Consider the following 13,971-nt stretch of genomic DNA (forward strand, 5'->3'; position numbering starts at 1 on the left):
TAAAACTGGACCTGTGCAGGACTCCAACCCGACGAAGCCTTTTACAAACACAGCAAGAACATGTAGCCTTCATTTAGAGCCCCAGTCTTTCAGTCATATAAAAATATAGGTGGAGAACATTAGAAAGGATATAATGCAGTCCAATTAAACATCAACACAAATTGCAGCTGTCAAAATTGCCACAGAATTGATAAGGTGAGGTTTATTGCAAGGCTGTTGTTTTGGATTGCATGACATTAAGATTGCATTTTTCTGGTCATCCTATATCTGTTTTGATGTAATGAATTAACTTATGCTTTCTTACCTCTGCAAGAACTCCAATGTTGCTCCTTGGGCTTCTGGGTAGGAAATGTTCATGCAGTAGTAAGAGCCAAACATCAACACAAGAGCGTCACTGAAGACAGTGATGTGGCTGTTCACAATGGTCTGGTCCACAGATAACATGAAGTACTGGGCTGCCAAAGGAGAATTTCCTGTTGTATATATGAACAAGAGAGGGGATCAGTCAATTTTTGTGACAAACTGAGCCAGAAGACCATAAAGTCCAAAAGTTATTAAATCAAATTTTTATGTTACAAACTGATTGAATTGTATATCAAAAAACTCATCATCCGGTGGTCGGTAAACATGACACACAGAAACACCACAGCAATGACAAATGTAATTGTTGAACATCCTTAACTATGGCGCAACACTCACATTTTCAGTTTACCCCATGAAATCAACAACTCACACCACTTATCTGCTGAGACAGAAAAAACATCTCATGAATTAGGAAATCTGCCAAAATCGCTAGGAATGTGTGTATTGAACATTAACTATTGTGTGCAGGTAGCTAAATAGTTAAAACATTTAACACCGCCTCAGGTTTATTAGCTAACTCTCCCCTCAGCAAAATGAGAGGAAAGAGTTGGTGTAACAGCTTGATTGTTAGCTGACACTTACGTTAAAAGAGACGCTATAATATATATGCGATATGCAAAGTCATACAGATTAAGTATCTTTGCCAAGCTGAAGTAAAGTCAAAGTCATAGTGGTAAATAATTTGCAAACTAATGCTATCAAGCTTGAGTTTGGTGTACTTCCCTTGCAGCTGCAAAGTGTAGGTAGCGTAGATGGAACCTTTCCTCCACACTCGATCTTAGCCGTTGTTCTTTTAAAACAACTTCAAAGTGTTCCAGCGTCTGCTGACCCTAACCGAGAGTAAACACAATCGGTTCCCATTGGTTGCTCTTGTAATGTCCGCTTGTCCACCTTGTTACCTTTCCACCTGGGTTCAGACTATCTGCACCACCTTTTCCGCCAAATTAACATTTGCGCCTCTGAAGTCTCATTAACTTACCGTCTCTACCCATCCACCGCGCTTTCTACCGCTAACCCTGCAACCTGGAACGTTTCCATTGTTATTTAAAATGTTTGGATGGTTCACACGTGTTTGTCGCTGGAACCCAACAGAACAGAGCGTTGTTATTGTTTTTATTCCACATGAGGTGAGTATTTTGTCTTTGTTTTACTTCTTTGCAAACATTAGGCGATTACATCAAAACTCTTGGAATAAAAAGATGTTTGTTCTTCACTTTGACTAAAGTTCGTGTGACCCACACAAAATATGTGGTCACATTTTTGGCAATTTAATGTAATGTATTATTTGTGTAAATACAGTGATGTAATTAAGTCCTTCAAAGCTTTTGTGTTAACAAAAAAATTTTAAATAACAGATATAAAGATAAATAAGATATACAGTATATATTTACTACTCCAGGCAGCAGCGGGTGGTAGTGCGCTGCTTGTATGTGCCATTCTGGCAAAACAGACCAGAGGAATGGCAGCAAGTTTCCTCTGCTTATTTATTTCTCCTGTTTTACAGATTAGTGGTGGGTACACATTGAATACTGCAGATAAGCAAAGTGCTATCTCTTGTGCGTGAAGATGTGTTTACAATGTGCCGCTTGCACGGTGGTTGTACCGTGTACTGCGGCCTTGTTGTGAGTGTGGGTAATGGCAAACAGTAATAGATAAAGTAAATTGGTAGTTTTATTGAAAGTCTATTGTCCATGTGTGACCAGAATTAAACTCCAAGGTGAGTGGAAGCTGTGGACACTGATACTAGTTTGTTTGCTGGCAGAGCATTAACTTTACATCCAAGCTAATAGGGGTGGAACGGTTCAGAAAATCCACGGTTCGGTTCGTATCACAGCTTCGGGATCACGGTTTTTCGGTTCGGTATACGTTGTTGTTTTTTTTATTTCTATTTTTTCTACACTCCAGAAATACCATACATCAGCATAAGATATACAGCCTAATAATCGACCATAACCCCTTCGTTATGGCTTTTGCCCTGTCTAACTTTTCACTGAGAGGCAGTTTAAAATCTGCGGGGAGTAGAAATGGTTCTTTCCTACCCGACTCTCAACTCCTTGCGCTGTCAAATTGATGCACCGGGGTGATGTCTCCGTAGGTGAGCCAAGATACTGGACGTGTTGCCGCTAGCATGAACAAAACTTCACTGGGTTACTGGCACAAGGCTTTTCTGCACATGCCCTGAACCGAACAATACGCACATGCCCCGAACTGTTCCATCCCTACAAGATAATGCTACCCGTCCTGCAGCTCTAGCTGGCTCCACTTCGCGCTGCGGGGTCTTTTCCAAAAACTTAAGATAAAACATGCTTAAGCAGAAGTCTGACTCGGCTGCACCACATGCACAGTTTTAATGCACACTAGTGAGAAACTAGTATGCATGCAGATGATGGTTTAAGATTTAATAAATGGGCTGTAAATAGTCTGATATTTGAGTCATACAGGCAGCTAGTGGAGCATTGACAGCCACATACGAAGCAGCTGTTTGTTTTTTTCTTTCTTACAGGTTTCTCTTACACCGTGTAAATGACAGGTGCAATCAATGCTGAGAGGCTTATTTTGCCCTCTCATATTAACTGTCATATGATTTGCCAACAAATGAGATCAACGTGACCTATGACTCTGGCATGCAGTTTCAATGGACTTAAGTCAATATAGAGGACCTAGCATCAAAGGGAGCTATAAAGATAGTCAGATTAGTTGAGTTAATCGGATTACAACCAGCACAGACATTTCAGTGTTAAACAGGATTTATACTCCAGCCGAGGGATTGACAATAGTGATCTCAACCTTTTTGGATGTAGGCACCTACAAACAAGTGAAAAACACAATCTGCCTTTTCCTTATTGCTCACACTTGCAGGAAGAGGTGGTGGTGGGGTGGAGTGGGATTGGATACCTGATGTCTGTTCTTGTCAGATATCATATTTGCTGTATAGACCGGTATCCAATTATTGAGGATCATTGCTGTAGATATTTGACTGCAGTCAACTGGTCACAGTCTCCAGTCTACACTACACATTTGAGGACTTTATGTCACTGTCATAGTGGTCAATGAGGAGCAAGTGCCGGCAGGAATTCCCATTGAAACTCAACACATGTCAATCATACTCAACCATCAGGGTTTTATGTCTCTCAAATTCTGGATGGATGTACTGGTGATTTTGTTTGGACTTATTTATGCTTTCCGTTTGAGTGACGTTGAGAAGCTGTGGTTTCTTCCAGAGGTTTTGTTGTGCAAAGTCAATGGGGTCTGAAACTTTGGCTTGCATGCCAAAAAAAAAAAATCAAAGAAAAGAATTCATTAAGACTGTCCAGAAAAAATTGAATTTACATTGAATTTACATTAAATTCTCTGCTGGTTTTGTTTGTATCATAGTATTTCATATATGGAAATTCAATATATGAGCATACATTACATTTGTGTATGGATCAGACAGATTACCATCTAATTGACATTTGTATATCTACATGAATAAAAAGTAATGAAACGGACAGCGTAGCTATTTACTGATTTAAAGATAAAACAAGAGAAACTGTGCTGTAGCCGTCCCCTGCTGCAAACCCCGTCATGGTTCCACATTCCAGTATCGCAACATGAGATCATGGAAGTTTGTCTCGTGGTTTCAGTGTCGGTTTCAGAAATGTTACATCCCTAATAGTTATAACAGAAAGTCCCCAACAGTCAAACAGCTAGCAATCCAGCAGGCAAACCCCACTCCACCAGCACTTTTTCTACACATAGTGCTTTTCTATCTCTCTCTCTCTCTCACACACACACACACACACACACACACACACACACACACACACACAGATGATATACTGTATCAGGGGCACTTTGGGGTTCAGTATCTTGCCCAAAGACAGTGGAGGAGGCGGGAAATGAACCACCAACCTTCAGATTAGTGGATGAACCCGCTCCACCTCCTGAGTCACAGCCGCCCCTAATGCATTTATTATCATTATCATCATGAAATCAACCATTTAGCTGCTGCATGACTCGTATTTTACATACTTCACATCTCCTTAATCTCATCTACAGCAGTCAGGCACTTGAGAAACAAAGGAACTGTCATTTGCTGTTAGGTTGGTTACATAACGTACAACAAGAAGCTCAAAGTCAAAACTAAACAGCTGAGTAATTCCTAACCTAATCAACAAAGCAAATTTATCTCAGTCCGATCTAAGTCCATTATCAGCATGAAGCTAACAACAGCTGCTCTGTTGTAATGGAAATCTTAATTATACACATTAATTATGCTGGGATGGATGCAAGAGAAATGATATATAAGCCATTATCATCAAAATCAATTGAACCATGCAAGACATAATGGACTCTTGCACTACATGCAGATGACTGGAAATGTGCTATACTTAAAGCTGACTTTGTATCACAGACCCCCGCGGAGCAGACAAAAGGCCTTCTGAAGACTCGGGCCGCGGTTTTGTTTCTATCAGTCCTCACCTTCGCCCGTGATGGGATTTTTATCTGGAGACCTGAGGGAGGGATCTGTTTGAATGGAACCTGGACAGGCCCTGAGATAGCCTGCTATTACCACCACAACAACCATCAATCTCCACAAGTTTCTCTGTTTACACGCAGGACAGCACAGCAGTCATGAGTCATTGCCGCTTAGGATGCAGTTAGAGTGAAATGATGTTTCCCTACCTCCTCTGCCCATCGCCCGGACGCTCCTAATCAAGCTCTGCGGTGGATGTACTGTCAGCGACGGGAGTATCTTGCAAACATTGTGGGGAACAGTTGATATCCAACCAGTTATTACACCCAACATTGTTCCCCCCCTGATTGCAATCACATGTCTTGGCTTTGTCTTTCACGGGCTCCGAGACTCGGAGATCTTTGTGGTTTCTCGTGCCGCTTCTTTACAAACTGTCAGATGCACCTAGCCTGTCTGATTTCCCACTCTCGCTGCACTGCCATCACAATTCATTTTCTACAACAGCAGAAGATTGCTGGGTCTCTACAATATAACCCTGATGAGAAAGGTTAGTGGGTGTGCACCTTCAGGAGAAACCTCTTTTGGCCCTAATTCTGGCAGAACTCGAACACGGCATTCTTGAAAATACAAGCCCGTGTGGCACTGAAGCCATACAGAAAATAAATGTTAGAGATTATTATCTGAGAGAATAGACATGATTGAACCGAAAAACAAGCAAAACAGATGTCTTTCTGGCTCTCTGTCAAAAACACATACATTCACACACAGACACCGCAAAGCTGCATCCTACTGAGCGATACGTCACCATTACTTCACAAGGAAGCAAACAGTTTCCTTTACTTACTGTATGTTGGGAGTGCCATGGTTTCATTGGAAATGTACCATACAATAATCATGTTAGAAATATGACAGTTCCAGCAAATACAAAGCTCTGTGGTAAATATCAGCAGAGCACAGAGACATCTAGCTTACATCACATATATAATAAATATAAATACATAATAATTAATATTATAATAAAGAAACAAGTTGGAGACCATTTTACATGACATTGTATCCGTAACTCACCGTCTTAAATTGTAATATCTGCAGCAACACTGCTTTAATTTCTGAGGCAACACAAGCAGCCCAATGATCAGACAGGCAGTTGGAAATGATTTTTTGCACAATTACTTTCAAATTTGACCTGGTCTATTTCACTATATTGGTACTTTACAGTTTACAGTACAAAGGATAATTGCAATTTCAGGTGCATTCACTTTTGCTTTGACCTCAAAATAATTTGGTTTAAACAACATGATCGATTGGTTTTCAACCTCTCATTGACCTCTTATTTGCCTAATGGATGATAATGTTAAGAAGTTGTCGGAACGATTGGAAATGATGAACAAAACAATGAAAATAAGGCCCACGTCAGAGACACTTTAATAAGTATCAGTTGCACATAAAAATGACCGTCTGGTGGTTGCTTGCCTCCGCCAAGCAGCCATGTTGCAGGGCTTATGGTCACAAGCTCCTCCCCTTCCTGAGTTACAGCGTTGAATAATAGTCAGAAGTGTTTTGGCAGGACATGATGATGTCACAGTGATGTTGACCTTTGACCATTTGGGTATAAAAAGTCATCACTTCATTTTATGCTTACAGATATTTGAGTTATGAGGTGAGTTAATATGTCATAATTAGCGTATGAATTTGTGATGGACAGACAACCCAAAAACATAATGCCTCCAGCCCTGACAGACGCCGGTGAGGAGGCATAAAAAGATTGAATAAGCTCGACTATTCACTACTTTTTATCCATGACAAGAACTTCCTGTGTAGTGCTTTACTCCTAATCTCTAGTGAGAACTGTTCTGTCATACTAATGGCTGCATTAAAGCTACACACAAAGACACAGTGTTATGTGGATCAGATCTTTTGAGTTAAATAACAAAGAATGAAAAACTAAACCACAAAACTCTAATTTTAACAATATCTTTGCGAGAATACAGATTATTTTTGAGGAATACAGTGATCATTTTTGGATAGCTGCTATAGATGATGCTGCATGGGTAGTTCTTGCAGGAATTTTGTTAAATGGCTGCCATTTTTCTTCCAGGTCTATATTCTGTGGAAAAATACAGACATATTGAGTAATTAATACAAATGTTACAGTTTTTGGGTGGAGCTTTTCTTTCAGCCAACTTCATGCTTCAGCAGGGATATGCTGAATGACAGAGAATCACTGAGCCTGGAGGCTGGAGCTAGGTGCGCTGTGGGACTGATCGGTTTGATTACTGTTTAATCTACTGCATATAAATTAGAATTAAAGCAGGATATTGTAACATGAGTATTATGTCGTTTAAAGAGCCGATTTCTATTTCTATGGGCTGGCTATTCCTACTTAATTCATACTAAAAACACTTTTTTTACATTAATACTAATTCTGCGTCTTGTGAGGAAGCTGCAGTGAGCAAAGTTGGGAGTAAAATCTGACCTTTGCCATTGTAAAACATCCACAAGCACACAAACCTTCCATCAAGAAGATCACAAGGGACTGTGGTTTAACTTTTTTTTTTTTTTTTTAATTATTATTGTAAACTCAAACCTAACTCAATTGTTTTCTCAGTAGGAAGCCAGAGAGAACATCATAACCTTTATCTCTGTGGAAGAGGTTTTGTTGCTCTAAACATATAGCATCATAAATGACTTTTGTACATTATGTATCTTGCCTCTCCTAATTGCTGTGGTTTGCTCACAGCAGGAAGAGCAGTGAAAGCCAGCGGACCACTGCTTTTTCAGATCACTCCAGGCAACGACTGCGGCTCATTATGCAGAGGAAAGCAAATCATTTCTAATGATTTTCAAAGCAAAGCTGACACTGAACATGATGGAGTTATTTTTAGGTCCCCACTCGCCATCTTAGATTTCAGCTGAATCTACCTCTGCTCTAATTTATGGCTGTAATTAAGGATAATCATGTGCCCTGTGTTAACTGTAACAAATGAAATCTGCTGCCCACAACTCCTCTCCACTTTTTCCTGCTCTTTATTTTATGTGACTTGTGCGTCTCTGAATCCACCTTATTTTCCACATTTCACACATTTTGTGCCGTTTCCTGCAAAATCATTTGCCTATCTGGAACATAACGCCTTAATTATACATTATTATACCATAACCAATCCAGTTTGTTATTTATCAATGTTGTATATACAGTATATTCACATTTACAGTAACAGTCACACACTCGACTAATGTTCTTCCTATTATGAGCTCAGTCGGGATTGCAAAATTGTCTTTTAAAGAATGAAATAAACATGAGCAGAGCCACTATCAGGGTGATGTTAGCACTGAAGTGACATTGAAGTTCATTTACTCCTTGATTTGTTGCTGTATTAAGGACTGTAAATTAACAGAATGCTGCAGAGAGCGTTTTCTTTTTTGAACGTCATACTGAAGTAGTTTTGCTTTGTTTAAAGAAGCTTTAACAAAGAGCCGGTGTGCTTTGAATCTGTAAATGATGTAATAATTGGTTTAAAATGAAGTAATTTCGACTCTGACACCATCAAAGCCGCCACTTCTGGATTTCACTAATACTCTGTGACTAGCTCTGATCATTTCAGTTGAAACGGGCCTGTTTTCCTAAACAAAGGTTAAAGAAAGGTTAAACAAAAGTAATCTAACAAACTTATTACCATTCCACCAGAGGGACGCTCCATTTTACAATGACCTGTGAAACTGTCACAGAGTCATAGACTAATTTTCCCCCCACTGATTCTTTTTTTCCCTTCCCCTGTTACTATTTTTGAAAGCTGTCCCATCTGGCCGTTCTTCACAACAATATTACCCAATGAACTTTCATTTCCTCTGTTGTTAAATAGAAATGAATCTGCTCTCCATCACAGGTGGGAGGTGCACTTAATTGACTCGTGTTAACATCTCTCTATGCCTTGTACACCTGGTGTCTTTCTATATGCACATTTTATCAGACCATTTTATTCCAATGTGATAATTTGACAGTTAACCCACTGAGGGACAATCACGTCACATCGACATACTGATCTGACTTCAGATGTGCTTGGAAACTATCTGGTTTGCAAAGCTTGTAGGGAGATTTTTTTTTCTTTCTTTCATTTTTTATTGGCAAACCAGAATAAAACTGTTTTCATTGAAATATGACAAAATATAGACATATAGAAATATATAGCCTAGATTGTGGACATTCTTTATGAGGGCTGACCACAAATGTATAGTCATGAGCAGTATTGGTTGAGAAATATTGATTCTGAATATAATTGCAGCTTATGAAATACTGAAGCCAGAGACAGAGTGAAATGTCATGAAGAGATCTCCACCATCTTTTTTCTACATGCAGTCTGAATTCAGAACTACCCCTCTCCTGAGCTTTTAGCTTTTTAATATTTTCCCATGCAATGACTTCACCATCTAACAAGTAGCCCAGGTTCCTGATTGCAAATGCCCAGTGATGGAGCTAAAAGTGAGGTAAGGCCCATCCTCCAACTGACCTCTTGCATTGTAAACATATAACTAATATGATTTCATTTGCGTATACTCATCGTGTAATATTAACTCATGGGAATTGTAAACAAGAGTGGAATGGATGTTATATTGTAGGTTGTAAGGTTATAAAAGACATGCACAGCTACACAGCTGTTCAATGTAGAGCGAGTGAGGTTATTAACAAAGATAAAGTTATCTCGGACTCTAACCTGCTGCTAAGAATTGATATTATAAACATGATGAAGCAGGAGTTTATTTATTACCTGTGACTGGGACTTTCCACTTGATGATGTGGACAAAGATACATTCTTAGGCTGTATAAAAGGAGATGATTGACACCTGGTCTTTAGTCGCTCTTCAGACTAACTCGGCTTTGTTCACCTGTTAATAAAGTTAATAAAGGTTTGTAATTTTTATGTGATCTAAGAAACCATTTAACATTAGGACGTTTACTGTTCCAAACATAGTTTTGCAGTAATGAGTCCAGTTTGGACCGGCAGTCCACTGGAATGGCTGAGGTAGAGCTGAGCTGAAAAAATTAATATGGGATAAAATATTCATTTTAATTATGGGTATGGGCTGGGATTGATGCTGAGAGCGCTCTCCGTCTCTTAATATCTTCCTCTATTTTTTTTCCATCTAAAAATATATGTATGCACTATACTTAAGGCTATAATACTGTATATGGATGTCTATATATACAGTATGAAAAAATACAAAGTTGCAGACTCATAGTCATGATGTCAGTGTGATTTATATTTTGTGAAGTGTGAAGGTGAAGTGAAAAGAGGCCCTCCAAAGCTCCACATCAGGAAAAAAAATGAATTGACTGAGTGGGGAGTCTAATTTGTCTTCCAGTGCTCTGAAAAGCTAAGGCTATATAAATGAGAGAGAGAGAGAAAGAGAGAGAGAGAGAAACCCTGCAACATTCATTTTTGATTGACTATCTGTATATCACGGGTCTTCAAAATGAACATCAATTTCATCTGATCTATTGCCTGACAGAGGTTAAATTGGATCCCAAAGAGAATAATATGACAGAAATGAAATCAACATTTCCATTTTCTGCTTTCTCTGCCACCTATCATAGTTGTTGATTCAATGATTAAATAAGTATTTTATTCAAATTGCAGGAACATAGTTGGAAAACTTTTCAAACTGGAATTCAAACAGCTCTCAGAGAAACGTCATGGGTTCGTAATTCAGAGCTGTTATCACAAATGTCTGACAATATCTGAGATGGAAAGGCTCATCACTTTTTTGACAATGGCTTGTGTACTGAATACCAAACATTACAAATATTGACTATTCTTTTCCTCAGTTTCCCTTCTGCAAGAATATTTAAAGTACAAGCACCACTTTATGTAGATTGCAAGTAATTTTAATAAACTGTAATCAGAGTGATGACAATTACTCCACAATGCAACAGAAGCTGATTTATATTAAAGTATCCCCTTATTTCCTACACAATTAACCTTGGGCTAATGCTAATTTAAGCCTTCAGTGGCCACAAGATACTTCCTGGAAATGATGGGTAAACAGAAGAGAACCAGGAGCATAAAACTGTAAAGATTCAACACTAAAGATATATGCATACGCAGTTTTTCAAAGCCCCTGAGTATAGAGAGCTCTGTATTATACAGCTCAGACACGGTGAACAAATAACAATATGCATGAGTACTGCCAACCCCCACAATAATCTATAATTGGATGTGGACACACCTCCTGTACATAATTACATGGAGAACCCGGATTTGTTCTGGCCTTGATCAGGTACAAGTAGCATCTTAAATACACTGGTATACACTGAGAGTTGTAACAGCCCTGACTGATGAAACACGTTGAACATATTCTCACATTAGGATTAGGATGAGCCATTAGTCTATACTTATATTAAGATATTAATTTGATTATTGAAATATAGATTTTTAGGGGTGAGGGGTGAGTGGGGGTGTTAAAGTACATTACAAGTAACATTAACGTTAATGAGTAATACTACATTATATAAGTTATACTAAAAAACAAACATTGTGTTATAACCAAAAGAAAAGACCATGAAAGCAGTGCATGGATGAGTGGTATATGTGCTGTGGGAGTGTTGTATGTGCAAAAACAAACCGTATATCAAAACAAATGGATGTCAGCGGTTGGAAAGGAGCAGATAACTGAACACATGGGCCAGCTTTTATACTCTAGAAGGCCCAGGTGAACAGCATCAGCTGACGACCCTCCCATGCCAACCAACTGCCTGCTGATGTGGGCAAGGACAACCTCCAAGACACTGGGAGGGGCGTCACAGTCATAACAACCAGCAAGGGGAGAATGTCAGAACGAGCGGCCATGCTAAGTTGCTAATGTTAGGCTACTTACATGCTTCCAATGATAAGCCATGTTTGAGGTCGATGAATGATAGGTGAATGTTTGCCTTCAGAGTTTGCATGTCATCTTCTTGGGGTCGTCCTTTAGCCTCTGGAAATGATCCCACACATTTGATTTCCTGCAAGACATATGTAATTACTATAGCAGACTGTGTGTTTACTGTGTGTTTCAATATTTGAGGTAGTGTGTCCACTAAGAGTTGCCGTAAGGCAGGAGTTGTCCTGCTTGATGCATGTGTTAAGAAAATATAGTTGTTGCTGTTGTTCATTTTACTACATTTCTAAGTCCCATTTATTATATCATTACTAAATAAACCCAGTTAGGTGAACGACATAACTAAATCCCTGCTACATGAAATACTCACTAGACCAGCAAATATGTATTAATCCGCAGCTGAAATTAGTCCCCAAAAATGCACATTGTCCTCCTGTTTAAATAGGAATATATATTTGTAACCACACCAAAATGCACATGTTCAGTAGGAACCAGTTGACTGCTGTTCATTGGGGCTGAGGTTCACAGACAGGGTAGGAAAGTAAAGACGCACTAACACTTTTGGTCCTTTTAATGGTTTTTGTTGACAAATAGAAAAATATAGAATAACACCTGTCCTAACCTCTAAAAGAGCTATTTGTAAGTTTTGTTACTGCTACATAGCTAATGTTAGCATTAACAGCTGTTTACTTAGCAGTCTAGAAGAAACATTGCAAGATCAGCAACAAACTTCATTCCTTTACTCTCCTCTATTTCTGTCACTTCTTTTTTTCTCTTACTTTCTCCTACTAACCAGCTTTTTAGAATAATCTTGAATCGGCATGAACTCCAATAGTTCTGTCTGTTAAGGCAAGTAAATTATTGTTTGTTCATTTTAGAGTTAGGTTTAGGAAACTAACAGATCGCATGTAAGACACAGAGTAGGAGTTGTATTAAAGTGTTGGTCCTGGTTGACTGCTTTGCTTTCATCTCATGTCAGGATGAAACTCCGTCTTGTTGTAAGTCACATATACTGCCTAAACCTTTTAAGGTGGTTAGAGGTATTTTTCCCTCACACTCCCTGCATGGCAGCAGCATATTATTCTCACGTTGAGATACAGGGGCTCACAACATTTTGGGAGGCCGGCCTGAAAGGAGGGAATAGTGGCTGCATGCTGAGCTAATATATACTGCCTTGTGTCAAGTTGTGTAAGTCACAGGGGTAATCATTAAGATGGTTTAAGTAGTTCACTGTGCGCTCTGTGATTATGCTCTGAAAACAAACCATGTGGCGGGTGGATTAATGTGGTCCAGTGGTGTTTTTAGATCAGGAGGGGGCGAGAAAGAGAGCGCGAGCGAGTGCACGAGAAACCTGCAACTCATGCCTTTGATCATCAGTGATGCTGAGTGTAATGATTTACAGCACCCAAACCCTTTGAAGGCCCCCCTGCTGCAGCGAGGGGCCTGGTCAGTCCTCTGTGCTTCACTTCATTTATTTATTCATCTCTCTGGACCCACACAAGATACTCACGATGCATTAGATTTGGATCTACAGAGGTTCAGCAGTATCAGGGACACCAGCCTCAGATACTTCAAGTGCTCTAACTATTGTTCAAATAACTGATTAGAGAACTGAAATGAAATTAATCTACTCATTTACTTACAGTGAGACCTCAAGTGTGTTTTGGTTTTTGGTTTTTAATCAAAATAATAATATACATAAAAAAAAAAAAACATGTTAATGACTGATTATTTGTTTTACATAAAAATACCGAACATTTGTGGGTTTCAGTTTGTCCGATATGGGTGTTTGAAGCTTTTCTCTCTGTTATATAATTACTGAATCCCTTTTGTGGGATCTGGAATCTGCATTGGACATATGACCTTATATTATAAATCAAAGAATTCATCGAAATAGAACTAATAAACTAGTGAATAATCAGCAGCTGTAGCCCTCATTTCAGATGATGAGCAGTTAAACTATGGGCTAAACTCAACAAAAACATTTCTTATAGCAAACACAAGTCGATACAGTATGAAAGTGAGTTCACATTTGAAAGCTGACTGTCTGCTGGCTTCAGAGATAGCCAGTCAAAGGTAATCTCTTCCATGTCAGTGCATTCTGTCAAACCAGAGCAAATTAGCATTTACTGTAGATCGTGCTTTTTCTCATTCAGCTGAAGAAGAAGAAGCCACGGCAAACTATGACAGTGCTAATGACAAAGATCACCCTAAAGCAAGAAAGTAATGCTTTGCTTGCCTTATGCTCATTACAGTGAAGAGTTATATTGAGGGTG

The 13,971-nt window shown here is 39.1% G+C and overlaps 1 long non-coding RNA gene across 3 annotated transcripts in view; it reads right to left on the reverse strand.

Moving 5' to 3' along the window:
• Positions 1–330: 330 nt before the first annotated feature.
• LOC111654059 (uncharacterized) overlaps positions 331–13,971 on the reverse strand; it is a 90,480-nt gene continuing 76,839 nt past the window's right edge. For 2 of the 3 annotated variants that reach the window (XR_002760716.2, XR_015437175.1), the window contains 2 exons: positions 11,693–11,819; positions 331–473 (listed from right to left, as the gene is read on the reverse strand). This is a non-coding gene — a long non-coding RNA (uncharacterized LOC111654059). Of the gene's footprint in view, positions 474–699; positions 743–11,692; positions 11,820–13,971 lie in introns of all 3 variants that reach the window. The other variant, XR_015437176.1, reaches the window with a different exon arrangement.

The sequence above is a fragment of the Seriola lalandi genome, unplaced genomic scaffold, assembly GCF_002814215.2.
Source record: "Seriola lalandi dorsalis isolate HSWRI2012SDOR001 ecotype SW California unplaced genomic scaffold, Sedor1 jcf7180002054257, whole genome shotgun sequence".
NCBI lineage: Eukaryota > Metazoa > Chordata > Actinopteri > Carangiformes > Carangidae > Seriola > Seriola lalandi.